General features: G+C 37.1%; 2 long non-coding RNA genes across 8 annotated transcripts; both read left to right on the forward strand.

Annotated features, from left to right (window-relative positions):
* Positions 1–3,018: 3,018 nt before the first annotated feature.
* LOC110045308 (uncharacterized) lies at positions 3,019–12,736 on the forward strand. Of its 7 annotated transcripts, none has more exons than XR_016209072.1 (6): positions 3,019–3,624; positions 5,590–6,664; positions 7,326–7,713; positions 9,484–9,602; positions 9,972–10,061; positions 11,288–12,736. It is a non-coding gene; the product is annotated as an uncharacterized LOC110045308 (long non-coding RNA). The 7 variants fall into 7 exon arrangements; XR_016209070.1 differs by adding an exon at positions 8,015–8,056 and having other exon boundaries at positions 3,318–6,664; positions 7,326–7,434; XR_016209068.1 differs by having other exon boundaries at positions 3,318–5,865; positions 6,541–6,664.
* Positions 12,737–15,050: 2,314 nt separating this feature from the next.
* Positions 15,051–18,576, forward strand: LOC149107941 (uncharacterized). Its single transcript, XR_016208880.1, has 4 exons — positions 15,051–15,277; positions 15,593–15,659; positions 16,380–16,450; positions 17,035–18,576. It is a non-coding gene; the product is annotated as an uncharacterized LOC149107941 (long non-coding RNA).
* Positions 18,577–19,989: the final 1,413 nt, after the last annotated feature.

Here is a 19,989-nt window from a genome sequence, read left to right on the forward strand (position 1 = left end):
GAATCGCAGAACTTTGTGTAGCAGTGTTAAACTAGTAGCACTGTCAACTTTATTTGCCTTCTTGCACGCCATCGGAAACAGAGCGAGTAGAATAAACATTGAATTCCAGGCGCCCACTCTGTTCTTTTTGTTTTTGTTTTTGTGTTTTTTTTGCTCGCAGGAACTATGAACTCCCTATTGACACATCGCGGTGTAAACCTGCACCAAATTTGCATAGATTGAATTCGCTGAAGAGAATTACTTAATCGACAATGCTGGTATTAAGAGATAAACGCTATTTCAAAGAAAATGGAGCCAAAGATAGAAAGCGTATAATTCAGCATGAAAATCTTGCAGTCATTGTTATTGCAACTTTAAACTAACGCGTTAAGAATGTCCGTGACATGCTGAAAATAACTTAGACATTCTAGCGTGCTACAATGTAGACGACTGAAATCTAGATTCTCGATACAGCTGAAGTACACTAGTTAACAATAATTTTTCCTTTCTTGGCATTAAATTATATGATTAACGGTTCTAGTTGTTAAATATGAGTGTCCTTTTACATATAGTCCGAACCTTAATTATTTAACTGAATTTTAGAAACAGCTTTTAGGCCAGACAGAAGATAACTTAAACCGCAGCCGCTCATTTTAGCTTATAAATTCCCAACTGGAAGAATATTTCGTGAATTTAAGGCTTTTCATGCCTTGTCCAGAGCAAAAAGCACGTTTTGAGAATATTTGCTTCAAGGTAATATTTCATGCGGGAAACTTAAGAATTTATGTGGGAAACTTAGGAACAATAATCGGTGCGAAATTGTGTCACGCAAACTTTCGCGTCTGAATATTAGCTACGTTGATCGCTCTCCTGTAGTTCCAAAAAGTTAGTGCCCAAAGTTTTTTTTCCTGTTCTCGGTACACTAGCCCTAGTACTAAACATGGATATTGGTCAGGGTTCCAGGTCACGTTATACTTTTGAGAAACACTCCATCAACCAGCGGCACGCCCGCTAAAATTTTGGGAAGGCTCTGTGTAGGGCATTTTCAAAAAATAATGATTAATTTTTCTTGAGCCTGATTTTAAATATTTTACCGTTAAAATTAATCGAAAGAAAAAACATGAAATAAAATTATCTCTAAGTTTTATTGTATTTAAGTAAAAGCGTAATTTTTCAGCTCCTTCAGCGCAACGCCTAAATTTGACTCCCAACAGAATGGTTTTTACGGTTTTGTACCGTACTCGGAAATCGTCGCCAGAAATATTGAAAAATAGCACTTAAAGCCAAATTATTGCTATTTTTATTTATCATATGGACTAACTGTCTCACAGAGAAAATTTGAAGAAATTCTGTTTTCGGTCTAAAATCGAGTGGTCGGTTCTTACACGGACAGCCTCTTAACCCCTCTACTTAACTTTAATGACGGTTTGATCCAGTTGATTAAAACATCCTGAACTCTTACTTAGCCATTGCTGATCAAGCTCGTCCCAAGTCTCTGGTTCATTATTTCCTTCCAGCCTGCCCGCCTTACCAGCTTGTATGTTCGCCATATGACGTGCGCATGAGAATTCCGGCTACTTGAGGTTTTCCAGGGATTAACAAAGAACAACTCCTATCAGACGGACTCATGAGGTGCCACATATGTCTAGTTACGACGAAGGGAAAAACGGGAAAAACTATGTTGGAAACAGTGGGGTGAGGGGGGAGGGGGGGGGGGGGACAGGAGGTAAAGGAAGGTGTTGAACATAACTAGCGCGAATAAAAATTGTTGGTCACAGATGCAAGACGATTTTGCTTGTGAAGTTGCGTTAATTCACCAAGCTGTGAGAGCACGCGCGATCAAAATAGTACAAATGCTTTCGGTAAATCGAAATCAAAATTTCGAATCTACAATAGCACGAAATGAGAGATAAAACGTAAAAAAAGTATAAATTCAACGTCCAAATATGCCAGTAGGTAATCGCTTGTCTTATTTTCTTTCAATTGTAATAACAGCGATGCTACTAAGTCGGTCTTGCCCTATTGGATCTTAAAAATGTCTTAATGCGCGGAAGGGCGCTGAAAGACCTTACATCAGAGCACGACGTTGCAGGAACTGTGGCCAGGATGGAGGTAACTCTAACCCTAAATGGAGACCATTTTGATGCATGGTTTTACCAACACGGCTGTTTTTTCCTCTGGCATTGGTCCCCGCAGTTGTAGTTTTCAAAGATTGACTTCTCAAGCGATAGCATTTCACTACCCACGCCGTATAAATGTGATACAATTTGCGTGTTGCTGCGGCTTGGAGAAAAGATATCTTCAACATTGCGCAAAACAATTTTAACGCTCGCAAAAATTACGACTTGTCTTAGCTATCTGCAACATCCTTTACAATAAAGGTAACAAAAGTAACTTGTTTTTACTATCTACAACATTGTGACACATTTTTAACTTGCGTCAACTGTTTAAATTACATTGCAGGACACAACCTCGGCGTGTACTCTATCTTCAATATTGCATGCGATACTTTTAGCTTGTCTTGATTATGTGCAACTTCTCAAGCGGCTTTTCCATCTGTTGTCTTTTACCTGTACCATTGCGCGAAGAGGCCTTCCACAATTATCAGCTATTTCATTTTTCCTTGTTAAAACGTAGTTTAATCCCAAACGAAACTCGCCAATTATTTCTTAGTATAGAGCAGTTATTTCTTAGTATAGAGGTTAAGGCAACATTTTCATACTTGTCTTTCAACATTTTCAAAACTTGTCTTTCCCCCTTTCCCTCCCCGTTTCTCCAGTTAAGTTTTTGTGGGGCTATGCATAAGGCCCGCTAAGTCAAAGCAAATATGTATGTATACGGGATGACACCTAACAGACCTCCCAGAGCATATTTTGCCCTATAGGTAGACTGGGTACTAGCATTTGCCGGGTTCGAGGGTGGCCATTGCCAGCGTTCTGCAGCCTTCGTTGGGTGCACCGTTTCATATCGTGTTCTCTGCGCCCTTATTTTAAGTTAAGTAATTCTTGTACAGCTTACTTTCATCTTTCTAGTAGTTGCCTACTCGTAAGACTAGAATACGTCAACCCAATGCAGTGCTGGAAATAATTTTTCCTCTTTAACGGGTCATGTGTCCTTTCAAATCTTCATTTGGCTGGACACGCTAAATGCCGGACTTGGTCGGTCCTTGGTCTTGTGCTCAAGATCTCGAGCACAGCTTTTCCCAATACGGAACGACCAAGGCTGGCAAATAACATATATGGTTATATATATGGTTAGCTACGATTCATCGCTAAAATGAACGTGATTTCGCGTTAGTTCCCGCGTGAAACAGTGTTCCCGCGAATTTTTTCCGTGACGCGTCCGTTTCGACCCAAAGAAACTGGGAACGAAAGAGGATCCAACATGGCGGGTTGCGTGGCAGTGGATAATTCTGAGCAGATTTTGATAATATGATTATGTTTTGACGCTGAAGCTGCGACGAGGAGGCCCTTTATGATATCAGTTGAGTTTTGAAAGGCATTTGCCTTCGTCTGGTTGGATTTGGGTGCAAAGAAAAATCGCTGCAGCGGCAACAAAACACTGAAACAGAAACCACGTTCACAAACGCTGATAGCTCCGACAACAGCCTGGCAATTCCTAGCTAATGAAAAACTCCTACCCGAGGTAAACTAAAAGATAATAAGGTACTGTTTAAGAAAGTTTTCTATGGGTCTTTTCTCACTTGTGATTGCGTAGGTAAGCAATTTAACTTGGCTGAATAAAATACAACTTGGAAATGCTTTTCTCCATACCCGCGGGAAATTAAAATTTCTAACGCTTGGCGCGGGCGCTGTTGCTTTGAACAGGAATATGGGAGAGTAGGCTTAATGTCTGCATGAGTTTTAATTGCACAAAAGTCAATTCCTAAAAGATGCCTGAAGGTGCTAAAATTATTGGGACTGCGTGTAATCTGCATAATATCATAGATGACAAATGACTTATTTTGGTGTGAAATTTTAGCATGAAGTTATAATTCCACATGTGAAATTCAAATTTGCCATGGCAATGTTTGGCACAAAATTTCTCGATACAATAAACAAGAAAAAACCCAGAGTTGTAAGCGTAATTAACTATTTAATTAATTACTATTAATTATTGTCACCCATGATATTAATACATAATCAAATGGTATACTCATGAAATTAAGAAAATTAATATTGGTAATCAAATGATCTGACAAGTGAGGCTAGGAAATAATTTCATGCATGTTTTTTCAACATTATTCTCACAATGTTCAGTTCCAGAAAATATCCATACTCCCCCCACAGAAGGGATTGGAATTTCCTTTTGTAAAAAAAGCTCATTATAGGGTCAGTGGGTTTTGTGCAGAAACAAGTTGACTGACGTGTCCCTTCAGTTAAAACTGCTTTGTATCAAGTTTAGCAAAGTCTTTCATTTTTGTGAAAAATAAAATTCTTGGGGTATCTGGCATTTACAAAGGTTGTTTCCATTGTTTTGATGTAAAGCGTGAGTAATGCAATTTCATTTCTAAATGCAGGATACCTCAATTGTTGTATTTCTCACACGGTGAATAGTTTTCTGGAGGATTCACCAAAAGATGACAAGTGTAAGAAGATTTTCTTCAAATTTTCTTACTGCAGCAAAAATGAAAGACTTTGCAAAACAATCTCCAAGCTGAACAATTCCTTATTTAACAGGATTCAAATAGAATTTCATTGTCCATTCTGATTGGTAAACAAGACAAATAAAAAGTCTTTTCAACCTCAAGAACAAAAAACATTCACAGGTCGCACATGATCTATAAAGGGGACTGCTCTTGTGGTGTTGATTACATTGGTGAAGCCATGAGAAAAGTAGAGATGTGAAATGATGAATATTGAAGCCCTTGTAATTAATGTAATCACTCTGAACCTGCCAATCACCTGCACGAGAACCTGTCCCATTTTTCTGGTTGGCGGATACTTGGTAAGGCCCAATCTTTTCCTGAGTACAGAATCACTGGAGAACTAAATTGTAATGATCCAATAATGGAATCCCAGGTTGAACATTCTTTTAGAGCAAAACTGTTCCCATTGGAAATCACCTAAACATATAAAATATACCTGTAACAGATGGCCTTTTTACCCCGAAGATGACCTAATCAGTCTAAAACCTTTTTTTTTTTTTTGGTTTTTGGAGATAATTTTGTCTGGTGAATCAAAGTGGCAATTTTAGTCACACCATGAGCATGTGTTATTGAGTTAGGATGTATGCTAAAGTATACTGAGATTGATAGGAGGGCTTTGCTACAATCATATGACTGTATTTTTTTAAGCAAAATATGACAACATAGAAATTACATTTGACAGAGCTCTTGTAAGCAGCTGTTTAACTATTCTTTACGTTTAAATTACCTTTCCAGGCTGAAATCAACGCCAACTGCAATGATTGAAAATGATAGACCACGAGTTTGGTCTCTAAAAACATCTATGTGTCATACTTGTTGCCCTGAGGTTGTCTGGTAAAAGGTCGGCCAGCTTGATGAATTTTCTGTTGGTGATTTAAATGAGCACCAACTTGTGTAGGATGGGAAAGTACAGTAGCTCAGGCCAGTTACAAAATCTTTTCTGATCACACATGTACATGTAGCTAAAGCTGAAATGGCTGGAATCAAGGACACGACACTGCCCCCAGCACTCGATGACTGCGGGCCTGCCAATAGCAGCATAAGGCGGCAAAGAAAGAGTACAGAAAGTAGATATGAATGAAGGAACTGGGATGTTACATGTACATGTACCTGACGCAATGGCCTGACCAGTGTTTGTAAAGGTACAGTGTAGTGTCCATGTTGAGATGGGGCTTGTGTTTGATGGGGTGTTCTGCATGAGACCGTGTCGTGTTTGTGGATTGTGGCAAGAAATTCAGGTAAGCAACATTGCCTGACCTTTCCTTGGTACTGTGGACTGTCCTGCAGTGGAAATAACGCTGGCTACGCTTGATAGCACAGTAATTTACTTTCTGTGAAATAATTTCGAAATGACTCAGGAAACTTGAATGATGCAAGACTATTGTTTGTTGAGCAGCTGGCTTTAAAAAGTCCATACCTTGGGAGAAAAGCAAAAAGTACTTTATTGATGCCAAGTGATGGAAAATTTCACTTTGAAGACCCAGAATAAAACCAGGTGACAATAGCAGAAAATGACGAGGCAAAATAGGTAGCTCCACTGAAAAATCACTGAACTGCATGCACATGTACATGGCGCTTGAACATGCTTCTATGATGGGGTGCACTGCACCCGCACTAACATCCAGGAACCTCTGACTGGAACTGCTCAAAAAGAGAATCGGGGGGGGGGGGGGGGTGAGATTGGGGGGTTGCTTGCTACGGTAGATCTGCTACTGTATACATGCAGCTCAGTAGAAGTAATCTCACTTGGTAACTACCGTAACTTAAAATTATAATGAAAGAATGAGAGATGCGAATGCAGCCACAACACTACTGAAAAATGACCTAAAAAATTTAAAAATTATAGTTTTAAATAGTAATTTAATGTCATACCTCATGAGGTAAAAATTAAATGATCTTTTTGCATCTTTAAGGTCCTGATAGACAAACAAGATCAAAATATAAACTCACCTAAAATTAATGGAAGATGTGTCCAAATGAGGCTCAGATTTACCCAGCCAAGAATGTGAATGAGATACAAGAGAGTTAAAAGTCATGGTAAGTGTGTTTGCTAGCAAGATTATTCTTGGAGATCATAAGCTCATCTGAAGTGTGCTAGTCATAGAATCGAAGTAGCCTCCCTCGCTTTTTTTCTTGCTTCATCTATGTGTTGTGTAACACAAAAGAATGCAGAAGAGTAAGAGAGCACCTAAGAAGAAGGATGACCAACTAATTAAGAGAATGACCTTCCACAACCAAGTGATTCTGCATTGTGAATTTCACATAATAATTTGTATTATGGCCTTAATTTTTACTGTACCCAGTGTCATTGTGCAACTGTATGAGGTGTTTAGAAAACAATGTTATTAACCTGTCACGTCAATACAGCAAGATGAAATGAAGTGATAAGGCCCACGAGCTCCGCTCTTCTAAAGGCTTGCCTAAATCTACATGTACATTATATAATTATATTTATTTACGTTTTCTAAAGCGGAACGTAATATGATTCCTGTCATTCTCAGCAAGGGGAACACTGTTCAACACTGTTGTAGTGGGGGAGAGGGGGGAGAGGGATGGAGGGACTTCATCTGTAGATCCAGTTCTGTATGTACTATCAGTAACTGCTGCACTTGTTGTTTTAAATACATGCAAGCTCTTGTGCCCTTTGATGCTGAGAGGCTAACTGGCTTGTTTATTTTTATTAATGTCTTTTATAAAGGAACTGACCAAGACATTAAAAATCCAAACCAAATAGAAGGTTAGAAGGTCTAAGAGCAGACTCAAGTCAGATGGAATGTGAATGAGAAATAGAAAAGCTAAGAGTCATGGTGAATGATATGAATTAATGTTCTTCTTTGAATGTTTGAATAATTAATTAGTGACTTGCAGGAATTGTTCTGATAACTGGATGCTTCATGGCAACATTGTGTGCTAGCTACTTGTAGATGGCAAGCTATCCACCATCACTTAATCAAAAAAGGAAATGCTGTTCATGAAGAGATATAGCCCCTGATGTTTGACCTGGTGTTTGAGTGTGAAAATACAAATGTGCAAATGTGCAAAGTACAGATGACTTTGTATGTAAACACGTATGAGAGTTTGCGAAGGTAACTTGAAAATCTTAGGTGACACAGTCTAACTTTCGATTTGATCTCAAAATCTTGGAATCCTCATTTCAGTGTGAATCTTCTCGTCTCAGAGCCAGCTTTTAGCCAGATTAGTCCAGATTAGTCCAAACGTCCTGTGGATGCCAACTTTTTCTTGAAAGAAAAATAATATCTTCAATTTTAAAATTGTTATTTTTCACATGCTGCATTATAAATTATTGTCCATTTGAGCAGACCCTATAGCACTTACCCTGCATCAAATTTTTAAACAATGCTTGAGTTTTAGTATTGTTTTTAATAGGCCGGCCTTGTAGCGATGGTCAACATGACTATCATAATTCAGGTAAAGCCCAGTGTTTGTTGGCTTTCTGTATACACTTGTGCTGAGTATAGTGCTGTTCTTTGCAATATTCATTCCCAGAAAAGGAAGGGTGTTGTCCATAGCAGTTTCCATGGTGAAATTAAAGGAGGGGTGTTTTGAGTTCAAAACATCAAGGGAGGAGGTAGCTGCTTGGGGGTTAGGCACTCTCGTTTGTAGTAGTGAGGCATTTGGCCGTCGTCTTGTCAGTGTTTTAATGTCTGAACGAATTGCGGTTATTTTGCCAACAAGTTCTTTAGCCAACGACTTGTTCGCCAACGTCTTAGGTCGATTCGCCCATGTCCTACAATGTATGTTGCTTTGCCAACGTCCTCCTGGTCAATTCGCCAACGTCAGATATCCAGTACTAATGAAAAAAATAAGCTGCTTAGTGATGTTTGGAATGCAATCCTGATCCTTGGGTGATCCTTGGGTCAAGAAATTTTAAGTCACAGCTAGTTTCGCTTGACTGACTTCAGATCAATTTGCATGTTTTTGATAGTTTCACAAGCCAGCTCATAAGCACTACATCGCGGTAATTTTCACAGTAATTTTCATGGTGGGGCCATTATCTTTCTGATATTATTACTGGTACACCACATCATCACCAGAATAAGCCGTCTGAAGGCCAACCTCTTGTACCTTAAAAAAAAATCTTAGCGGGATGGGTAGCATAGCAGATTCGCACTTATTATTATGACGGCTTAGGATATTCACTCATTATCCAGCTTGGGGTTTGCTTTGAGTTTGATGAGACATCAAACGATTAGACGATAAAGAAAAGAGGTCAAGTCAGCGTTGTTATTGATTAAGAATCCTCTCGCAGACAAATCAGCTAAGCACACAATATTGCAAGAGAACTGCCGCCAGCACACACAAGTGAAGGTAAACTTTTATTTAGACATTCGCGAATTGACCGGTAGGATGTTGGCAAATCGACCTAAAACGTTGGCGAACGAGACATTGGCTAAACAACTCGTTGGCGAAACAACCGGATACCGTCTGGACAAGTCTTGGATTTTAGCATTTTTTACACCTTGTACAATGTACATGACTGTGCATTTTTTTGTTAGAAATAAGTATACTTTAGAGTGTTGACAGTTATACCATGGAGGTATCAGACCCTGTACAACATGTATCTGGTGGTTATACATGTTGTACTTCTGTAGGGTACATTACTTGTATATATTCACCAGGGCTCCTTACACTGCGTGCACTGGACAATACATGTCTTTGCAAGTTAGCAGCATAGGTAATTTCCTATAGCCATACATGTACATCAACACAAGCAGGATCAGTGGTTTTCAATAATTTGTAAGGAGGAGTGTTTCTTACAGTATGCCATTTGTACAGTACATGTGATGATTGTGATTAATTTGCCAGTGAACTAAAATGTGTCTTTTATCTTTAAGGATCGGTATTCCTGCAACATGCCGTGACATGAACATGCACACCAGAAAGTGAACAGACCAATATTATTAAGGCAAACTGAACCAAATGGAGGATAAGGTTCACACTCTAGATGCACATGGTTAGTATATGTCTCCCCCGGGCCTCCCTTCTCTGTGGGATGCTGCCAGTTCATGATTGTATGAAATTCATTCAAGGTTACTCCCTAGATTTCCTGGGTAGTCTAACCACTAGGTTTAACCTGTTTATACACCTGGGTGGAAAGAGTTACTGTGAGTCAAAGTAAACTTTCCTACCCAGGATCATGTCATTTGGGCAATGACATTGAGGAGTAAAATCCTTAGCATCGAGATACAGAGTCTAATGCACATACCATTCTAAGGCCACTGCTTAATGTTATGCGTAAGCTACAGTGTACATTGTAACAACTGTGGTTAATTGACTAGTGAACTACAACACATTAATAACATGTATGTTTTTTGTCTTTTAGAATCTGTATCCTGACAAGATGAGAACACATACATCCACACCAGCAGACTGGACTATATGGAAGATTTAGTTTGCACTTTATGCCAGCATGGTTAGTATGATTATAATTATTTCCTTTTCCATCAGAATCCTGCACAGGCGTCCCAAACTCACAATTCGAGGAATTGATCAAATATTAAAGATTTATGTACGCTTATCGAGTAAATAAATCATTAATATTTGATCGATTCCTCGAATGTGAGTTTGGGACGCATGTGAACCATGACTAGTTGACAATGTTTTGCTGTTTCAAATGTCATTCCAAGAAAGAGGTTTTGTTGAGTTTTTAATATGGAAGTTTGGATATTAAACATACACTGTACTGTAACTCATCCCTATGAGGTGTCAGCCATTATTTTGAAAATTATATGCAAGTTACAGTGAATGTGATATGTTTTTGATAAGCATTAATTTTGTTTTGATATTTGTCAAAGGTACTGTATTACTTGCACAAAAAATTTGGATGTTGACATTATTTTCGGACATTTTTTTTGAGGACACTTGGCTGAGACATAGCTTAATAGGCAAATTTTTGCCTACAAAACTTGAATCAGACTGCAAATTTTATGGAATTGATCTGTATTATGTTCTCATAAAAGAAACAAAAATTTTCCTCCCCAGTGATATTAAGAACAGGCAAATGCTAATCCAAGTTGTAGCTTTATTATGCAAGAAGAAAGTATATACTTTATACTGTAACATGAATATTTTGGATGCTTAAAATTTCAGGCCCTTACAAATTTCGGACGATTATATTTCTGGACACTTTTTTTGTCCGAAATTAATGTTGTTTGAATTTTTTTGCAAGCAATGTATATGTAAACTATTTAAATTTTATGTTGTCATAATAAGGAGAGTAATGAGAAGAGTGGAGTCTTCATTTCATTGAGATTCTTCCCCTCCCCCCCTCCCTCCAGTTCGGAGCATTTTAAGTTTCTCATTTCAAGCTTATTTATTCCTGGGTCAATAGTATTCCTTGGAATGATTCAGAATTTGTTACCTCTGGCTTCAGAGTTAATGTCTGGTTCATCATTTATCCCAACAACGAACACCATTGCTTGGCTCAAGGCTAACATTCTGCTGCAAAAACATTGATTGATTGCTTAAATAAGGAATTAGTTTTTTTGGTGGGGTAGAAATGTTTGGGTAATCCTTTGGGAGGTTGTGAAATTCTTAAGACTCTAAAGCAAAATTTTAGGAGAAAAGAATTATTTGCACATTGTTTTTATGCAAGTTTAGCAAACGTCATGTACAAAATACTTACTAGTTACATACTAGATTTGCAGGCAAGTTGTTAGAGAAGAGACATAGATCACAGGATCAAGGACCGGAGACCCAGGACAGAGCGGGACAGAGGACAGAGGACCCAGGAGAGAGGACCCAGGACTCAGAACAGAGGACGAAGGAGCACGGATAGGACTGAAGAAATCATTGTTTTAATGTACTATTACTTAATATCTGCTTATTGTAACCGTTTCAGGGCTCAAAATAGCGATTCTCTGATCACCAATGACATCCAAAATCGAGTTTTTTGAAATGATTTTTCTCAAACTTTGTCAGGAAGAATGTTTTCAGTAACTTGTTTCAAAACTGTAACTTTGAGGTTGTTTGAATATTATTTTCTTGTTGAGATAGCCTTACATATACATATTTTGCCCTGCAAAAAGCAAAACACAACCCTAAAATTACACTTTTTGAGTTTTTTTTTTTTTTTTTTTGTAAAAAAACCTCTTAGTCCGCGCGTCGGGGTATGTTATGGACGGGTCAATGGATAAGTGAGTGAGTGAGTGAGTGAGCGAGCGAGCGAGAGAGAGTGAGAGAGTGAGTGAGTGAGTGAGTGAGTGAGTGAGTGAGTGAGTGAGTGAGTGAGTGAGTGAGTGAGTGAGTGAGTGAGTGAGTGAGTGAGTGAGTGAGCGAGTGAGTGAGTGAGTGAGTGATGTATGTATGTCACACCAATCAGATTGGATCTACTATAAACAGCCAATCAAATTTCTTGTTGTAAAGGTAAATGGTTTGTGAGAAGATTTGATCCCGATACAGTTCAGAACGGCCACATTTATTCTCCGGCTTCTATAAAAGAGGAGGAAGTACTCATATGTTGGACTTACTTCGACATTTTCTGTGGGTTAGGCTGAGGATTATGTGGGCTGGTTTGATAATCATTTGCAACTGGATAATCAGTCAAAGAAACAGTGTTTGGCATATAACTACGAGCATGCGATGAAGGGTGAGCTTTTCCCACTAGATACGTTTTTAAATTGAGTTTAAGGTGTGAATGAAAAACAATTTGAGGTGGTTTCTATGATAGGATCAATTGTATTTTAGGGGGGTGGACTGCACTACTGGGAATATGAAGAGGTTGTGACCAGGTTCAAATCGTTTGCGTGTTGTATATTGAAATCTAAGTATTGCTGCAGAGTTCGTAATGAGTGTTCCGGGCGTGTCGTTAATTTCAGCATCCATTGATAAGTTTCGATGTGAAAAGCGAAGAGACTACATTTAGAGTGGGTTTTAATTCTCTAAATGATAATGTAAGCAGCGAAAAGCTTTATCTTTATTAGTTTGCTTTGTTTATATGCAAATTTTTCTCAGCTTCTGTCATTGTAATTGTTAATTAGTTACTTATTTTAAATTCAAATTTAGTTGTTACTTCTATTCCAAACGGTTACTTCTGAAGATGTATGTTGAAACATACGAAACGTCAAGTAAATGAACTTTGTTTTTTAACATGCGTTTTAATGCCATGTTTATCACCGCAGTTTGCGTGTTATTTCTTATCAAGCTACGATGGCCAAAGAAAAAGAGTATTTTGAGCACAAATTCCTCTTGGGGGCTGGAAGGGCTTCCGAGGGGGTACTCCCAGAAAAATCGGGTGGGGGTGTGCGGCCCGCTTCCCAAAACCCTTACCCTATTTATGACCAAAATCTGCGATATTCCTTACCCTATTTATGACCTGACCAAAAATTCGAAACCCTATTTACGACCTGACCCTTAAATCAAAACCCTGTTTCAGACCTGCGCTATGATTAGCTCCCTAGTTCAAACCAATGTTAAATTATCGTAGATATATAAATTTGTGAAGGGCTTTTGTTGATTTTCTTTTCGATAATGATGAAAAAGTGCCTTCTTCTTAAAGCATACCCACATCAAGGCTAGAGTGCAAAAACTATGCCCTATTTATGACCAAAATGGCCAAAATCAGCTAAAATCGATACCCTATTTATGACCAAAACGGCTGAAAAACCATACAAATCACAGTGTGGGGTGTATCAAAGAATGAATCAAATTGCCTGTGAGAAAATAAGATGGTATCTACATTAATCTGGAGACGTGTCAGATTACTGCAGTTTGTTCAGTCAAACATTTTATGGCTTACTATTTAGTTATCTTACCATTACCGATGTAACATCGTATGTACATCATAAATTCCCAGTTTCTTTCTTGCTGTATATCGCAACCAAAAAAACTTGTCAAATCAACCAAATCATTACTGTAAACAGTTCCATGAATGCTCCTATCTCCGAGACTTATAGTTCACAAAAAAATAACTCTTGCACGCCTTGCGTGTCTATGTTAACCTGTGTCTTCTCTCTGATATATGCGCGCAACAATTTTTACGTTGTCCACAATGTCCAATATTGTGCTCAGCAATTTCAACTTGTGTCTACTATCCAAAACATTGCGCTCAATAATTTCTAAAACTTTGCGCCAGACAATGTCAAAGTGTGCCCACTCTAAAATATGCGCGCAACAATTTTTATTTTTTCCATCATGTAAAACGTGCTCAACAATTTTTGCGTCTTCCGTCCAAAACATTGCGCGAAAATATATCTCTGAAACATTGCGCCAAACAATGTCAAAGTGCGTCTACTCTTTGAAATATTGCACGCAAAAATTTCAAGGTATGGGCAGTGACCGTAGCATTGTAGATAGATAAAGCTTCCTAATTCTTCCAGTCATTTTGATTTCATAGCTAAACAGTCACAACGCAGTCAATAGGGCATTTCCGAATAACGTTTAGCCCCTTCCCCAAAGCGAGTCTTGGTGCCCATCCTTTCAGATGAAAATGACTTCATTCTCATGCAAGTCAAACTCATTTTCATTTGAATGGTTGAGTACCGGGCCTCGCTTTGTTAGAAAGGATTAAGGCAACTCGGAAATGGGCTCAGTCTTACTCTAATTTCTTTTTTCGCTGTAGGAACTGGCTATACATGTATTTTCCTTACACCCTAAAAGAAACTGCAAGGACTTTAATTGACGACATGCTGGGCAAAGAACACCCTTAGTGTTGCCAACCGTTAGCTTTCAAATGTTAGCCCCGGAATTCAAGTAAGATAAGCATTTCCAGCAGTCTCGAGTTAGGCCCCGTCCACACTACGCGAGAGGACTTTATTTCTACGGTTAGGCCTACCGTCCACACTAATCCGTCACGAAAACGGAGCTTTTCGAAAACGCTTTTCAAACCGGAGAAATTTGAAAACACTGGCTTTTCGTTTTCGTGTGGACGGAGAAAATATTGAAAACAAAGCTTTTCGAAAAAGATGACATCGCGGTAATCACGTGATTTCCCTGACCGAGGTTTCCTCAAACATAAATCCAAAATGACCGGTGATTGTTGCGTTTTAAAATTCCCCCAGCGTCGTGTGAACGGAAAACATTTGATGCGTTTCCAGAGTGAAACTTCCGTTTTCAAATTCCTGATCAAGGCCTTGACTTCATTTAATGAAATTGAAAAACCTTGATACCCGCCGTGGAAATGCAATGAAAACATTTCCGCCATTGAGAAAATTCTTAAATAGCCCTTTAAGTTCTCATTCTATTCAGTAAACAATTCTACTAAAAGCCAAAATCAATCTTCTTGTTTCGAAAATCCATTTTTCTTTCCTAGCTCGAACGATGCTTGAAAGGACATTTTAGATATTTTAAATAACCCGCCCGTAATTACAATGAGAATTCTAGCCAATTAAGTGGTGACAACAGTTATTCAGTGCGTGGTCGCAAACTCTCTGAAATCTAAATTGCAAATTATTCAAATTTGTTGATTTGCACTCTTCGTGTCAAACTTTAAGCGGCCATGTTTAAAATTTAAACCCGTACAGCTTCAACTTTGGCTTCGTCTGTTACTACGAAAAATGTATCAAACTTCAGTTCGGGATTGTCTTTGAGTGTTCAGAGCTGTTGTGAGACATAAATACGTGTAACAAGAACTGTACTTCAAGCAAACTTGGAAAGATGAATGACAACTTTCTTCGTTAAGTCGTCCTCAAGGTATGAAGTGTCCACGAAGGTAATAATGTATTTTGTAGAGGTAACGTAGTTCAGTTACTACGAAAACTTTGCACAAAAAACGTTAGGAAATAGTCAAGTTTGTTTGTAAATATATTTAAGGGTTACATTAATAACTTTTAGCGTTCAACTAGGCACTAGAGATTCTCTAAAGAATATATTACATGGGTCTAATTTTCTGCCACTTGGTATGAATTTAAAACTGTTTCAATCAATTGTAGAATTAAAATCACAAAATGGTATCAGGAGTTAACTATGAAAACTTTGAAATTTTCTGCTTCGTTATTTTTCTTCCAGGAAAGTAGAAGGATCAGGTTTAAACGGGTATCTCAATGATGAGCCCAACTATTACAACATCACTCAGGTAATATTTAATCTATTTACCCAAACTTGATATTTCAATTCTCTTTACCAATAAGCATACATTTCTTTCATGCTTGTTCTAAGAATTTCATAGTTTTATCACGACGATATCCCTTGCTGATTCTTTTCTTTATTCTCTTAACCTGTGTACTTTACAATCTATTGATCATGTACATGTATTCAGTAATTAGAACTTGATCAGGATGTAACGTAATTTCAGTGTAGGGGAGAGAAGGGGGCGGGGAGAAATACCGGTGTTGATTTCACTGAATGCAGTGTAACTTACAAGAACATATGGAGACCAAAAACAAAACAGAAAAAGAAATAATAAATTTGACCATTTTTCAGTCCTAGACTTGATCTGAAGACTTTGCGATGCATCAACATTTCGTTTCCATGCCAACCATGCATTCATGGCTGCTACGACCAAATTTCTTTGTTTTATTTTCTCGTTTAGCTGTTACTTTTCACGATGCTCTGTCAAGTTTCTTCCAGAACCTTTGCAGCCTTAGATTTCTTGCATCACTTTCGACATTTAGCTTTCAAGATTTCCTAGGATTTTTTTGGGCAAATTTTGTAATCTAAGATTGCAATAGTCCAAGCTGTCTGTTTGATTGTTAAGTTGTTTACTTGTTTGTGTGTTTGTTTTTCGTAATATAGCGCTTTTTCTATTTCCTAGTTAATGCCTCTTATATTGTTTTCTTGATTATTTTGTGGATAGGACGGAATTACTGAGCTGAGATGTCTGCATGTCTGTCGAGTTGGAACATAACTTGGAATTCAGAAAGAGTGGTACGTTAATGCTCTCAATTCACATTTTGTTTAACTTGAATAAGTAGTCATACAACTGAAATCTTTGATATCTTTTAGGCAGCCCATTTTCAATGCGATTTCGTGGTATCAAAGTATTGTACCCTGGAAATTCTATAACTCTTCAGTTAATTTAACTTTGTTTGGTGTGAATAACATAGATAATGAAAATATCGAGGGACCGGAGCCAGGGTCAATCATAGTAAAAAATATTATAACAACACAGTCTTTTGGGCCGAGCTTTCGGATAATATTGACCGTGTACTCCTACTCAAAAAAGTAAAAAAAGTCGTCTTTTGTAATTTCGTTGTTGTGAAACATGCATTTTTGCATAGACATCAAAATATATTTATTTGTTGCACACATGTGAACAGCAACAATAAATTTTGATAATGGATATTTGATATTTGCAAGGGGTAGACATTTGGTAATTAGTTGAGGTTAATACATTTATGCATGTTTTAGCGCCTGATGAATCGGCAATCAAATTGTCAAGCGAACCAGCTTGTTGACAACTACAGAACTTGTTTATTAAATCGATTTCTTTTATTTATTTGTTTATTCAGGATTTCTCAAGTGAATAAAATCTGTGAAAGCAATGCATTGAAGAAAAGGACGAATGTCCAGGCATTGGAGGCAAGATATGGGAGGAAGGAATAAAGAAGGCAAAACTTTAGACGCAATATATTGGAGCTGGGAATAATACGCAAGGGAGCGAAGTAAGACAGACTATTAGATTAAATTCGAGCGGCAGAATTATGGAAATTCGAAAGACAAGATTCAATTTATTAGGTGCCATCTACAAGGCCAAATTTACTCGCTTGTTTAAATGCAGGGCTGTTCTCCAATTCTAATTGTCTTGTTTACAAAATTATCAAGCCCTAATTTGACTTGGAAAAATCTTTTTTGGAGCGATTCTTTGTGTTTATCTCTCGGTAAACAGAGTCTGTGAGCTCGCGTTTTCGGAAGCAATTTTTTTATTTTACTAGTGTAATTAATTAAGCGGATTGGTTCTCTGTTTGCCAAAACATCGCAACCAGAATCTATCTCTATAGGCAAATTACGAATATACGGGTGTGTTACTTTTATACTGGGCTGTTCACTAATTCTAATTGTCTTGTTTACAAAATTGAAATTCACGTCCAAATTCGACGAGGTAAAATTATTTTTGTAGCAAGCCTCTGTGCTTATTCACCAAAAGTTTATTCTTCTCGACAAAGATAACTCGAGGACGTATATATTTTCCAGGTTGTTCTCTTTATTATGCCACATAATTTTAAAGGAATGAATTGTATTTCCCAAAATATTGCAACCAAAAATGAATTTCAGGGAATTTTTTTAATGGAATACGTACAATTTTCGAGCTCACAGAGTCATTTACGAGGGAGATAAGCTTTACATTTTTCCAAAGTGCTATTTTTCAAAGTCACAATTTATTCAAGTATTGCTTCAAAGCTTTTTGCAGTTCACATACACTCTCGTCTCGCGTTGTTTTCGAAAGTTTTGCTAAGAAGAGTAAACATTGTCTTGAAACTCAAATTTACGTTCGTGGTTACTTTCCAAAGAAATTATTCCAGGAAACTTTTCTGTAGTATAGTGTCAACGTTTTTCCATAATCTCGTTCGTTTAATTATTCGTTTCTAAAACGTTTTTTAAACTAAGATGATCAAAAATTGTCTTGAAATGTTCAAATTTGTGTAAGAAGCCCATGATTACTCTTCTAGAAAACATATTTAGCTGTATGCAAGATTAAAATTGTTTTTGCAAAATTGTGTCGAGATTTTCTTTCATGGTAACCCTTGTCAAAATTTTTAAATTTTCCCGCCGAAAAACTTAGAAAAAATACGAGCGCTTATAATACGCATGCGCCAATTTTTTTAAAAAAAATTATTTCTTGTTAACATGTTTATATTTTTTTAATTTTCCCGCCAAAAGACTTAGAAAAAATACGGCGCCTAAAATACGCATGCGCCAATTTTTTTTTTTGAAAAATGTAATTGAACTCTAAATTTAGACTTAATTTAATAGTCGGTAAATGTAATATTTTATTCCAATGTGTATTTCTTTTGTAATCTTTATTAAGTAAATAAAATATTTCAAACATTTAAGTACTCACAACAAGTGTTTCATTTCAATTGTTTTATTCATCTTTAATTTTCTACTTACAATAATTAATTAGTTAAGTGAACTTCAATTAAATTAAATGCAAAGGTGTCATCAAAAAATTTGCCCTATATATACTAAGACTTTTGGCGGGAAAATTGGAAAAAATTTGCACAGCGTTTCCCCTGACAACTTTTTTTCAAAACTTTTAAGGGGGTACCCCCTTGAATTTTTCCCGCCAAAAAATTTTTAACATATACCATCTTGAACACAAACTAACGGAAAAATTTTGATTCTAATCATTCGAGTTTTTCAAAAAAAAAAAAGATTTTGAATCCAGTGAACATTTGTTTGTGTTCAAGATGGTATATTCCATGAGGACATCTTGTTAAATAGTCAGCCGCAACACAACGAGCAGCTAGAAACCTATTTACAGAAATGACAAGAACAAGTTAAAATTTGTTCGACAGCAAAGTTTCTACAAAACATCGAGAGGGTGAAAACATTTCTAAATCGAAATAATGAAGAAAACTTATATAGCCGGGTAAATTGAGCCCCAACTATATAAACTTTCCTAACTATAGCGATTCCAAAATGTCGCCACCTTCTCAATGTTGTGTAGAAACGTTGCAGTGGTACAAATTTTAACTTGCTATTCCAGTTTCTGTAAATAGATTTCCAGCTGCCCGTCATCCACAGCGTAACTATACTTCAATATACAATGCAATATACTTCAAGAAGATAGCAAAGGCAAGCTATGAATCCGATTACTCCAACGAAATCATTAAAAAAAAAACGCCAAAACTTCAACCTGGTCCTAGTATTTAGAACTTCCGTAACTTTTAGCCGAGATGAAAAACCAATACCCGACAAAGTATAGGCCAATTTAAGATAAACTGTTCATGGCTTGCTTCGTTATCGTCTTGAAATTACTTCCAGCGAGGTGTTAAAGGTTATTGTCTGGTTATCAAGCTTTAACATGCATCTCTACATATCCTATGGCTTCTGTTGTAAAACTCTGTCATTTGCGAACGAAAGCAATAACATTTTAGATAAATCAGAAAATTAAACTACAGCTTTGAAAAGCAATAGAGCTAATAGCAAGTGTTTGGAAAACTTTTGTCCGTAGCAAACAATAGCGATAAAATTTTAGAAGCATCAGATAATTGGAGTTACGTTCGTGATGATAAATGTAATAGCGATAAAATTTTTACAGAATCAAACAATTGGGACCAAGTTTAGAAAATTAAAGATGAAATAGCGAATACTTTTAGTAAAAATGTCTGCCAGTTGCGGACGAAAGCAATAACATTTTAGAACAATCAAACAATTGGAGCTGCATTTTTGAAAAGCAGTAGATCAAATCGTGAAAATTTTCAGTAAAAATGTTTGGCAGTCCAAATAATAGCTTTAAAATA

Source organism: Orbicella faveolata, unplaced genomic scaffold (assembly GCF_042242905.1).
Source record: "Orbicella faveolata isolate gen_17 unplaced genomic scaffold, um_ofav_v1 contig_26, whole genome shotgun sequence".
NCBI lineage: Eukaryota > Metazoa > Cnidaria > Anthozoa > Scleractinia > Merulinidae > Orbicella > Orbicella faveolata.